This window comes from Nyctereutes procyonoides, unplaced genomic scaffold (assembly GCF_905146905.1).
Source record: "Nyctereutes procyonoides isolate TBG_1078 unplaced genomic scaffold, NYPRO_anot_genome, whole genome shotgun sequence".
Lineage (NCBI taxonomy): Eukaryota > Metazoa > Chordata > Mammalia > Carnivora > Canidae > Nyctereutes > Nyctereutes procyonoides.
The window spans coordinates 20,146,779-20,159,072 of NW_026575037.1; the positions used below are offsets into that span (position 1 = coordinate 20,146,779).

Sequence of the window (12,294 nt, forward strand, 5' to 3'; positions counted from 1 at the left end):
TTGTCTAATCTTTTTCCCCAAGTCACCCATCTAGTGACAAACAAAGAATAAGCAGGGGGCCTGGGTTAACAGTGCAGCAGCCACAGGTGGCTTTGCAAGAGTGAGGCTTCAGGAGCACGGCGACCAGCTGAGGTGGGTGGGTTGCGGTGGAGGAGAACCCTGTTGGGCTTGCAAGGATTTTCCAAAGATGAGTATTTGACATAAGATAAACAGATGCCCACCCATCCATTCATCCATTCATCCATCCATCCATCCATCCATCCATCCATCCATCCATTGATTCGATAAGTATTTATTAAATACCCACTGCTTGCCCAGAACTGTGCTGGGCTGTGACTGTCTGTCCTCGTGGAAATGAAGGATGGACTGCAAGGCATCGGTTGAGGTTCCGTGAGCCCCCAGGGACTACAGGCTTGACACCAGCTGGACAGGATGAGGAAGAAGACACAAAAGTCCAGATAGATACCAGAAAACTCGAGTTCCAGAAAAACATAGGAAAGTCTGAGGGGTATGGAGCCTATTAGCATGATCGGTAGCATGATGTCTTTAAAAAATACTCATGGAAGAGATAGTCATGTACTGTATACAATTCCATTAAAAGAGGAAATATCATAAACTTATTGTTAATAAATAATATTTGTGGAATGAATGAATGAATTCCCAGTGATCTAGGGACGCGCTTAGTGAAGCCCCTTTAAAGACCAAAGGCTCATATATATTGTCATCGCCTCATGGGATGTTATATTTCAATACAAACCATGAACTCGAGTTGTTCTTTTTTTATTCCCAAGATATATTGTTATAATTATGTGCTTAACTAATAAGGTCCATATTTGTTCCAGCCTATTGGGACTAAAAATATGAACAAATCTTCCCATTTTAATGACGTTATTAATTCTTCCAATGGTTTCACATAGGTCTATTTTAATTCCATCAACTATCTGAAGGTTGAAGGTAGAAAGTCCCATCTCCTAGATGGACATACTGAGGCCCAGAGATGTTAAGTGTGCTTCAACCAAGGTACTGTCCAGTAGACCAGATTAGTGTTCCTCCAGCTGCTATGCTGACCCTAGGTACCCCCATAACCTCACAGGACTCAGATCTTAGACCTTGTCCAGTGACGATGTGGGAACTTGGTGACATTGTGTCGTGCTGCCTGCAGTGTGTTCTCTCACCTGTCTCCTCTCTCTCCTCCCTGCTCTCTCTCCCTCTCCCTTCATTTGGGAAGCACAGGGATGGCTGAGGACGAAGCATGGGGTGAGTAGAAGGATCTGTTTCATTTTACCCTGTCTTTGCTCCTGGTTCTAGCCTTTATTTCTGGACCGTGGGTGGGGGAGGTGGTATTGGACGAGTATGTAAATTGTATGATAATCTTCTCAAGATGTGATTAAGTTGAGGCATGGGGTAGAGACGTGACCCCCTTCCAGGGTCACAGAGCATTTGATTTAGAACCAGAAGGTCCTAATTTTCAGCCACAAGCTTTATCAGTTGGATGTTTTCAACCCTACCGCTGGCTGTGTTGGGTGTATTTGGCCAGACTGATGTTCCACGTATCAATCAAATGGGAGAAATGCTGTTCCAAAATTCCTAGCAACTTCTTCAAATCATATTCTTTAATAAATTGCGATTTATATTCAGTCTACTCAGAGATAAGAGGGTAGACAAGACTGTCTGGATGGGGAGACAAGACCTACTTATAAAGAGAAGTAAATAATAAATAATATGGGGTAACTTATGATAATTGCCTGGAGGGGTGCCAACAATAAACACCAAAGAAGTGTGAAGGAAAAAAAAAAAAAGCAGGTATGGATCAGGGAAAAGAGCTTAGACATATTCTATGTGGCTCCACAGGACACAACCAGGAATAACCAGTGAAAGTCACAAGGAGATAAATTTCAGCTAATTACAATGATGAAAGAACTTTTGAAGAATTAAGTAATTTCAGTCGGTGAAGGGAAGCCTAGAGTTTCCTGCACACACATCCTACACGGTGTTGAGTGGACGACTGTGTAAGACCCCTCGCGGGTCTAAATGCCCAACTACCACCACCCCTTTTCTTATGCTCCTGCTCAGGGAATTTCATGGACTCCCTCCAGGGTTCCCAGGAGTGATTTTTTTTTTTTTAATTTCATTTAATTTTTTTCTGTTTATACCACTGAGGACTGTGGCCACGAGAGGGCAGTAGATGGAGCTTATCCGGATACTTGAACATATTGAGTAAACTCGCGGGTGCTCTCGTCTGGAGCAGGGACTACGCAGATCCTGCGAGCTCGCTGGGGTCTAGCTTGCAGGCCTCCTTCGGGAAAGCCACGTCCAGGCACTGCGGACACCAGGAGACTACATGGCACCGAATCAATGGTCATAGAGGCACCGAGGCATCGCCATCCGGAATCCAGAGACAGCTCACCTTAGGTCATTAAAATAAGTTATCTCACCTCCACCTCTGGTCCCCTACCAGACAAGCTCAGTGGGGCCTGAATGTGGAAAGCACCTCTCTGACCCCCCCCCCACCGCACCGCACCCCACCGCACCCCACCGCACCGCACCTCACCCCCCAAGCCTTGCCAGGTGCCCAGGATCCCAAATAGAGCTGGACGCTCCAGCTTGGGAGCAAAAGCTCACCTTTGCATCACAAAAACAATAATTCATAACAACTTCAGACCTCACCTGACAGCTTGTTGGTTTTTAGAAATCCACGAGCGAGGCCGGGCGCGGGGGGGGGGTGCGGAGGGGTGGGCATTTGCTGCCCCCGATTCCAATTCCGAGGCCCTCTGTTGTCAACCCCACGGGCCGCGGCCCGCTCCTCCCCACTCACCCCGTCACTCGCCTTAAAGATGAAGAGGGACGCGTGCGGGATGGACGCGGTGACAGGTGGTGCTAAGGGGCGGTGGGGGGGCACCTCCCCTCTGCACTGCCCTCACCTACTCTGCGGGCGGGCGCTGAGCTCCGCGCACGGGGGGGGGTGCGGGGGTGCGGAGTGGATGGGGGGTGCCGGCCGGCTGCGGTCTCCAGGCCTCCCCCCGAGTCCCCAGCGCCCCCGCCCCTTGCAGGATTTCGTTGCCCCCTTGGCCACTTAAGGTGGCGGGTGGGTCCGGGCTGCGCAGGGCGCAGGGCGTGCAGCCCGGCGGCCTCCGGGTGCCAAACCCGAGCGTCCTTTGTTGACAGCTCGCGGAGGCGGCGGGCGGGGGCGCGGCGGGGGCGCGGGGGGGCGCGCGGCGGTGCCAGGGGCGGGCGCGGCCCCGGGCGGGCGGGCGCGGCCGGCAGGGAGCGGGTTAACGCGCGCGGCCTCTATGATAATGAGCTGCATGGTAATATAGGGAGGCCGGCGCTCAGGGCTCCGCCGCCGCCGCCGCCGCCGCCGCCGCCACCGCGGGAGCCGGAGCTGCCGGAGCTGCCGGAGCTGCCGGGGCTGCCGGGGCTGCCGGGCGCAGCGGCGTCCGCGCCAGGCTGGAGCGGGAGCGCGGCCGCGGCGCAGCGGCCCGGGCTTGGCCACCGGGAGGGCGAGCGGGCCCGAGCAGACCCCGCGGGCCGGGCAGCGGCGAGCAGCCGAGCGGGGCCCCGGGGCCCGCCGAGCCAGCGCCGAAACAGACCTGGAAAGCCAGGCTCCCGGAGGAAACGGGACTGTGACCGAACCGGCAGCGAGAAGGGAAGGAAGCCGCGCCGGGCTCGCTGATGTCAGAGCAGCCCGGAAAGTCGCGCTGGGAAGCCCTGAAGGCAGCCGGGGCTCCGCCGCTCCCGCAGCAGGGACACCCACGCCGCCCGGCCCCCGCGCGCATCCCCCCCGCGCCTCCGGCCACGGCCACAGCGCGCGGCGGGGCACCGAGGGCGCGCGGCCCCGAGCCCCAGGGGCCCCTCCGGGGACACGGACGAGGGGCCGGCGGCTGGACGTGCAGCCCCGTAGGCATTCGGACTCCGCGTGGACTTGGCCGTGCCCGCGACCGCGAGCTGCGGGCAGCGACAGGGGCAGCCCGGCGGCCGGGGCGCACCGGCCGGGAGCGGAAGGACGGACGGACGCGTCGGCCGAGCTGGGTAAGCGGCGCCTGCCCGCGCCTGTGCCCGAGCGCGCGCGCCCCGGGCGCCCCCCGCCCCCCGCCCCACCCCGGGGGGCTCGGCCACTCTGGCGGGCTGCGCGCGGGTGCGCGGGGGTGCGCGGGGGGTGCGGGCGGGCGGACCCCGAGCTCCCGGCCGCCGCGGGCTCCCGGGGGCGAGGGCGCTCCGCCGTGCGTCTCGGCCGGCCCGCACCTGCTGGCCCTCGGCGGCCCCCGGGAGCGCGGGGCGGTGGGGCCGCCCCGACAGCCGGGGAGCCCGAGGCCACCGCGGCCCGCCCTGGGCTCGGCGTGGGGGCGCTCACCCCGGGGGCGCGGGGGCCGCCGGTTGTTGCTTCGGGGCAGGGGACTTGGGAATGGAAGGGGAATGCATGGTCTGCGCGGGGTCCCTGAGCCCCCCCGGAGCGGGGACAAGTGCTCCATGCGCCTCGCCGTGCTCCCTCGTGGTCAGACACCCGTTGGCACCATCCCCCGGGCGGGGGGCGGGGGGGCAGCGCGCCGGGGCCGGGGCCGGGGCCCGAAGCGGGAGCTTGCCCGCCCGGGGTCCGAAAAGCTCCTCCTAAACCGTTGGAGCATATTTCCCTCCATGTGTTCCTTCTTGCCCCACCCCACAAGTGAGGTAGGGGTCTTGGAACATTCTGGCCCTTTTTTATCTACCCCACAGGTAGTCTCTATAAATGTTGATCATGGCCTGGGTGAGCAAGGAAAGAGTCCTCAGAAACTACCATTCCAGGTCCACCTGTTTGGGGTGACCCTGGCCTTAGGAGTAGCTGTCGGTGCAAACTCAGCTCTGAGTGACAGATAATGGGGGGGGGGGCGAGGTGGGTAAAAGGCTTGGGCTTCCAGGCCGGGTAAGAGTCCAGGAATGAGAGCCCCCCCCCCCCACCCGCCCGCCTGTGAAATGGGCAGTGGAATCTGATCAGGTCTCCTGTAGGAATGCAAGATCCTAGGGGAGCAGTTGCATACCAGAAGTGTCCATGAAAGGGACATAGGGACAGGACCGGTTTGAGGGAGGGGGGCTGCCAGCTATAGCTTGTGGCCGTGATTTGAGGGGGGGGCGTCTAGCAGCTCAGAGGAACCCACAAAAACTGGGGGATCCATTCATTCCCTTCCTGCTATTCACAAGCACAGTGGACAAGGTCCGGGAGCCGCTGACTAAGATGGGTGTCTGGGCTGGGTTGGACGTTTCAGGACCGGGAGTCAAGTTCAGCCCTCCCCTGCCCGACACAGAAGCAGGCTCCTGTCTTGCTGGGCTTCTTTCCCAGACCTTGAAACTTCATTCTTCCCTCTGGGCAGGCTTTGGATTCTGGGGCCTTCCACAGAGCGACAGAGCCCCGGAAGAGATAGCTCTGGCTGGAGGAATTCAGCTATTCCTAATTGAAATGCACAACTTTTGTGCAATCACCCCAGAAAGCTCCCGGAGTTGCTAGCAGCCCTCTCTCCTCTGACCTCCTGGCAAGAGAGAATTCATTAACTTCCCTCTCACCTCACACAGCACCGTTTGAACTAATTACCTGTGATCTCTCCTCCTTGGCCTGGGGTGGGGGGTCGTTGGGGGGGTGGTGGAGTGAGGCAAGAGAGTAGAAAACTGAGAGCAATCTGTCAAGATATCCCAGTGAGGTTGTTTTTCTTTTCCCTTCTTCCACCTGGCATGTCCGCCTTTCCCCGGACCCTTCCTCATCCTAGAACCTGCCCTCCCTGCATGACCTGAAGGAGCCTTCCCTTCCGTCCCCCAGGCCCCCAGCCGACCCTCTTCAGGGACCCGCTGATAAAGGGAGGGCAATGCAGGCTGCCCTCTCTGCTCCCTCACTGTCCTCAGCAAATTGCATTAGGATGGGGCAAATTGGCTTGCAAAGCAGTTAAATGGAAATGACATTTGGAGCGAGGTGCAGTGGGGATGCTGCCGAGGATCAGCAGGATCCGAAGGGGTAAAGTAAAGTAGCGGAAGGTCTCCTCTGCCCAGGGGTCATGGGTCTGGCAGGAGAACCCCCCCCCCCATCCCCATCTCTTTAATAGGACAGGAGGATCAGGGTACCTCACACCCTGTAGTAGAGCAGAGGGGCTGGTTGGCCTTTCAACCCAAGTCCAAATGAAGAGCAAACCGTGGTGTTACGTGTCCATCCCCCAAAAGAAACCATGTCATTATCAGATTGGTGACTCCCATTTCGGAGCTGGCCTGAGTACCTATCCCTGTCCCCCCAGAGCTGGGGAGCACCTACCCTCCAACATGCTTGACCAGCCAGCCAAACGCTGCAGGTGTAGTAAATGTAAAAGTTCACCATCTGGAATCCTGGAGTCTGTGCTTATAGCATGAGGTTAAAAAAGAAAACCGTCAAAGAACAGCTACTTCTCCACTGGACCCCTTTTCCCATTTGCCAATACTTCCGATGAGTCCGTTCATCTTTATTTCATGGGCACGTTACAAGAAGACACAGGCGCAGGAGGGGAAACCAGTGCCACAGTTAAATATCCAAGGCGCCAGCTGGCAGCAGCCGAAACTCCCCAGTTCGGGTACTATGGAATATTTATGGTGCTGGAGTTGTCACTGTTTGGGGGTTTATGGTCCTCCTGCCTCCTTTTCTACAGCTGCCTCCCCAAGATATGAGGTTTGTTGTGAGGGGAGGTGATTCCTGTCCCCAGCAGCAACAGCTCCGCCCCCCCACCCCCCAGCTGTCTCTCTGCATTGCCACACAGCTGTCTTCACTCACACACAGACTGGGGCCCCATATACTTCTGTCCATCATGGCAAATGGAGGGGTAAGGAGCTCCAAGGCAAGCCGAAGCCCCTACGCCCACCCCACCCCCATTCTGGTCGTAAAGAGACTGGAGCATCGTGTTACAGTCTGTTAACTACAAATAATTCAGGACTGTCCACAGGGAGACTGGCTTCGAGGTGTTGTCGCTTTGCAGCTCGTCTGCACCCCCACCCCCATCACTACCACCCTCACCCAAGGCCAGTCTGCTATCAATTCATTATATGTGAATATTCTTTTTCTCCCCTTCACATATGCTCAGTTCCAACAATGATGAATGGAACGGATTCCCTTATGGGAAACAGTTTTTTCACTTAGTTACAAAGATTTCATGCCTGATTAGAGTACATGAAGGCTGGGTGTGCGTCCACTTCTTTTTTGGTCATTTCTAAAGGTGAGCCCTGCGGAGACAGAGAAAGGCAGTTCTTCCCCGGGTCAAACGGCCGGTCCCAAAGGCGCCCTGGGAGGGATGGATGGTAAGAACGGGGACACCCCTTTTCTCCTCGGCTTAGCCCTCGGGCTCTCCGGGGCCCCATTCCCTGGCACTTGGGCATATGGAACCTCTTTATCTAGCTCCACACTGTTCCATCTGGAATTCGAGGGCAGAAATAGAGGCGAGAAAGTTCTTTGTTGGGGAGCAGGGTCCCTACCGGGCAAGAGTGTAAAGGAAGCGGAGGAGGGGAGGGTGACAGCTGAAAGAGCAGGCTTAGGCCTGAGCAGTGCAGAAGTTCCCTGCTCCTAGAGTTGGTTAACCATTAACCCCCTGCCAGGCCTGGGCCAGATCTCCCGCTCAGGGGAAAAGATAGGTCTCAGAAACCCAGAATCCCAGCAGGTGTTCCCTGCATCCCCCTCTGGCTCAGGGGAACATTTGTTCTGTCTCCCCTCCTTGCTCCAGCCAGAGGCTCAGTCCTGGCCCCCACCTACCCTCCCCCACCCCACCCGCCTTCCCTGGCAGGGGCACCCTCTTCCCACCCCCTGCCAGCTGTCCCTTCACCCAGGCATTGCCTGTTGTTTCATGGCAGCGTGCATCTCAGCCACCAGGAAGCAGGGAGGGGGGCTGGTGGAGAGAACTGATTGAGGGGAGCAGACCGGTTCCACTCAAGACCCTAAAGCCAGAGCGCCAAGCTCACGTTCTACAATGTTTCAAGCAGAGGGATCAACACAGAGGACCCAGATTTGCTTGGGGCATGGGAGAGGGGAGAGTTTCAGTCCAAGTTCTCTTCTCCTCCAGGAGCACTGGACTGTCCTAGTGCTTCTGTGATCTGGCTGGTGGGTCCCTATTTGGGCTCTCCCAGAGTCGGTCCTTTGATCCAAGGCCATGTGAGAGCATTGCCAGTTCATCAGACCTGGCTTCTTGAACTTTAGAATTTAAAAAAAAATAAAAAAAAAAATAAAAAGTCGGCAGATGAACCAAGCATTGCAGACCCACAAGATGCAGGAACAGAGTCGCACGTGGAAAGCCCAAGTCCAGATGTAGCAATAGTCACGGGGACCCAGAGAAGCAGGGTGCCGGGAAAGGAAGATAAGGACGGAGAGATCGGCGGTGTGAGCAGGCCACAGAGAGCTGGGAGCAATCGGAAAGCGTGTGGGAAAGAACAGTCTAGGCTAAGGGAGCCCTTCTTCCCAGGCAAGGGGAGGCTCCATCCGGGCTGCCGTGGGGAGCTGAAATAGCAGGTCAGCTCCACTAGAGGGGGATCTTGAAAACCAGGCTTGGCCTGAAACTGTGGTTTCTGTGCCTTTTTTTTTTTAAGAAGGAAAAAAAAAAAAGATATATTAGAAACTCCCAGCTGTCACTACACCCGAGACTACAACTGGTGGGGTCCTATTGCCAGGGGACCTCGGGGCCGCCGTCTGGGGAAGCAGTCACCGGAGGCGCCCCAGCAGTGCGTGCAGCCAGGCTGGGGAGAGGCCTGCCCAGGCTCAGCAGGCAGGATGCAGGATGCCTCCGGGGTGGGCCCCGGGGAAGGGGGTGCCGTCTCCAGTTAGCAGGCAGTGCAGTCTGCTGGCCTGCACCCCCCCCCCCGCCCCCGACGGCTGGGGCCTCCTTTATCAGCAGCAGAAGTTCTTGGCCCAAGCCCAAGCCGCCTTCACATGCCTCCCCCCCCATCCCCTCCAGCCCCCAGCTCCCTAAATGTAGATTTTCGAGATCCTCCCAGGTGGTAGCAAACCTGCTCCCGAGGAGACTTTTTTAGAAAGACTTTTCAGGAACTGAACGCATGTCAACGTTGTATCGCCGATTTAATCTTTTCTTCATATTCTCTGTGGGAGCCTTTCTCTGAGTCATAATCCCCCTCTTTCATTTCAGCAGAGGACAATATGGAGAGGGAACAGAGTCCAGAGGCTTTTCTCATCTGCGGAGATGAGAACTGTCTAACAGGGCTCTGGAAAAACAGCGAAGTTTGGGGACGGGCAGGGGGCCAGAGAGTCGCATCCCTTCGGATCTGATAGCAGAGCCCCTGATGCCTCATCTTGGCTTCCGGTTGGCTCGCATCTACCTGGGGTCAAGCGGAGGGAGGGAAGGGAAGAGAGAGAAAAGAAGGAAAACAAGATAAATGTATCATGTTATGAAAGTTTAATCCTGCTTTTCCTTGGCTAAAATTACTTTGAGTATGAGAGATAAAAGGCAACGGGGTTGCCCTCGGAAGGTTCAGCTTGTCTTTGAGAAGGAAGAGGGGGAGGGATCCTGGGGCTCCGCGTGAATGGCCCATGAATGAACCTCTTTCCTCCATGCCCCCCACAACAAGGTTCTCTCTGAAGCTTCCAGAGAGAGAGAGAGAGGACAGAGGCGCCTCCAGTGCACCATCAGGGAGCTCACCTCCCAGGCTTTCTCTTCCTGTCTTTAAACACCCTCCCTTCTTCCCACCTTGGTGGCTTGTTTGGGGACGAGGTGGGGACTATGGAAGAGGGGATGAGGGGGGAACCCCAGGACATCCCCTCCAACTTTACCCCTGGTCTATGGGAGCTTACCCCCACCCCCTTGCAGTGAGCCAAAGAGGAAGACACCAAAAGCAGAAATTGGAATCCATTTGCTTTTAAACAAATAGAAACCAATCACTTCCTTGTGCAATGCTAGGGATGGAGGAGCAGCAAAACAAAGATGAAAATGTAAGAGATCCTACCTCCAAGAAACAGTGTGCTGCGGGCAGCAGGGGGGGGGGTGGGGGTGGTCTAAGCCAAGGATCCTCCAGGGAGCCTTTAGTAAAAGGCAGGATGGAGTTAACAGTGTTGGGGGTGGGGGGCGAGGGGGGGGGAGGCAAGGAAGTGAAGGCACAGAAGCTCCTGGAAGCTTTGGCTCTGGTCCTTGGAAGGTGTAGATTTCCAGGAGAGAGACTCGCAGGCCTGAGAACCTCAGTGGGCCCTTGGGAATGTCTGTTCTCAGAACTACCCCTAATTCCCCTCATCCTCCGTGGATATTCAGGGGACCGCCAGCCTTGCAGTTGTTCTGTGTTAGCCAACATCCCACAGCAAGGACCCGGCGGCCCACACTCCTGAGGGCTTTCCACCCTGCATTCTATGCAAATTGCATCCCTTTCCGTCCTCTAGAGCCGGTGGGCGGCTCAGTGCCCCTGTGGCTCCTCGGGAAATGTTATTACTCATCTGTGCTCTCATTTCAGTGTCCAGAATCCTGCTGTTAACTCACCCGCTCTTACCTGAATGAACTCATTAAACGGGTCAGACCCGGCAGAAATAGAATTCGGATTTTACCCCCACACCTTGGCTGGGCAGGGCGAGCCAAGGCCACCAGCCACCTCTGCCCTGTTCCCTGCCTGGAGAGGGAACCAATCTCTTGTTAAGGTTTCTGTCCAGAGGGAAGGCAGGGAGGATGGATGGAAGGAGGGGAAAAGGAGGATGACTTCTCCTCAATGGAGAAAAACTTTATCCGACCCTATAGAGGAAGGCTGTACTCCCCTTGCACCTTAAAATGATACCTAAGGTGGACAGATCTTGCATTGGGGCAGACGGAACAAGGGGGTATGCTTGGGCTTCAGGAGGCCGTTGATAGCTATATCTGTGTCTATACCTGTGTAAATATACGCGTATTTGTATATGTATGTGACGTGTGTATATAGAAAGAGGGACGTCTATGATCCCCCCCAAATGTAGAGAACCGCTAGACTCTGGTGTCTGGGCTTCCCCTTGTCCTCATTTTTCTGTTCGCAGTCCTGTTGTGGAATGGGCGCTTCGGATGAGGAACTAACCCCAGAACCTACCCGCTCCCCTTCCCCGGGTCCCAAAGTGGTAGGCCACCCACTGAGGAAATGAGAAATCCTGGGACTAGACGGGCTGTCAGGGACGCCCAGGCGTTGTCACTGCCCTAGGGCAATGGACAAGCTGTGGAAGTTCTCTGAGCAGGAGGCAGAGCAGAGGCTCCTTCTGTTAAGGGAGAAGAGGGAAGGTTCAGGAGGAGAGGACGTGGAGGTGAAAAAGCCCTGCCTGCCCCATAAAGGCAGGGGGACCAGAGAACAGACACAAGTGGCAAGAGGGGATGTTGCTGCTTTGAAGTGGTTTCCTGCTTCATAAAAGCGAAAGGCCTCGGCTGGGCTGGGTAAATATTACGTTGGCCTCTGACCTCCCACCTCCCTTGACTGCTCCCCACACCCCAACCCCCACCCCAGCTTCCTTTTTTTTTTTCCCCTCCTGGGCACCGGAGATACCTGAGGGAGAAGAGCCTATTTTCTCAACTTCAGAGTCCTCCCTGGAAGCCTAGGTCAGAGCCAGACAGGAAGCCCAGGCTCCTCCCCTGTCCCCAGACAGGAGAGCCCTGTTGTGGGTCAGCAGCCCTATCTGCTCCACGTTGGCCCAGGTGGTGTGTCCCCAGAGGGGGTGGGGGTCAGGATTTCATGGTCACCTGACAAGCCTGCCCCCTACACCACCCTCACCCCAGCCCCCTAGGCCTTCCAGCCAAACCCCTTGGCATTCAGTGGGATGAAAACCCACACCACCAGGGTTTCTCTCAGGCCAATACCTTCCTGAGTTTGATCCGGAAATGAACAGATGTCAAGTCCAGCAGCCCACTCTGAGGGACCGCCAGGGTGCGGGGCCCTTCAGCTTTGTGGCCCAGAGGGCCCAGCGCTGAGACACTTGGGGCAAATGATATGAATTGCATGTGACCCCGGGGGAAGCCACACCTGGCACCCTGGTGTAGGAGGTTCGGGCCCTACCGAGCAGGGTGTGGGAACAGATGGCCAGGAAGGGTCTGCTGTCAGCATAAGGTCCTAACGCACAGGAACAAAGGGCCTTTGCTCACACTTGTCACTCTCCCCTCTTCCTAAAAGATTTCTCACCTGCCACAGGGGCTCATCCACCATTTGCTCTCTGATCACAGGAGGGAGGCGAGAGGGAGCCCTGAGACACTCTAGGAGAGGTGGCCCCTGCTGCTTATCCTGCATCTCAGTTTCTCCATCTGTACGGCAGGAACGCGTGCCTTCCGGGACTACCCAGGCACCGTCGCGTCCCTTTGTTTCTGGAGCCAGGCATAGGAAGATAGTTAGGGG

General features: G+C 56.5%; 1 protein-coding gene across 5 annotated transcripts in view; it reads left to right on the forward strand.

The window, feature by feature from the left end:
• The first annotated feature begins 3,418 nt into the window (after positions 1-3,418).
• The window catches only part of PLXNA2 (plexin A2), a 207,963-nt gene continuing 199,087 nt past the window's right edge, over positions 3,419-12,294 (forward strand). For 4 of the 5 annotated variants that reach the window (XM_055319351.1, XM_055319352.1, XM_055319350.1 and 1 more), the window contains exon 1: positions 3,419-4,029. The gene's annotated coding sequence lies outside the window, so the exon portion shown is untranslated. The remainder of the gene's footprint in view (positions 4,030-12,294) is intronic. The other variant, XM_055319349.1, reaches the window with a different exon arrangement.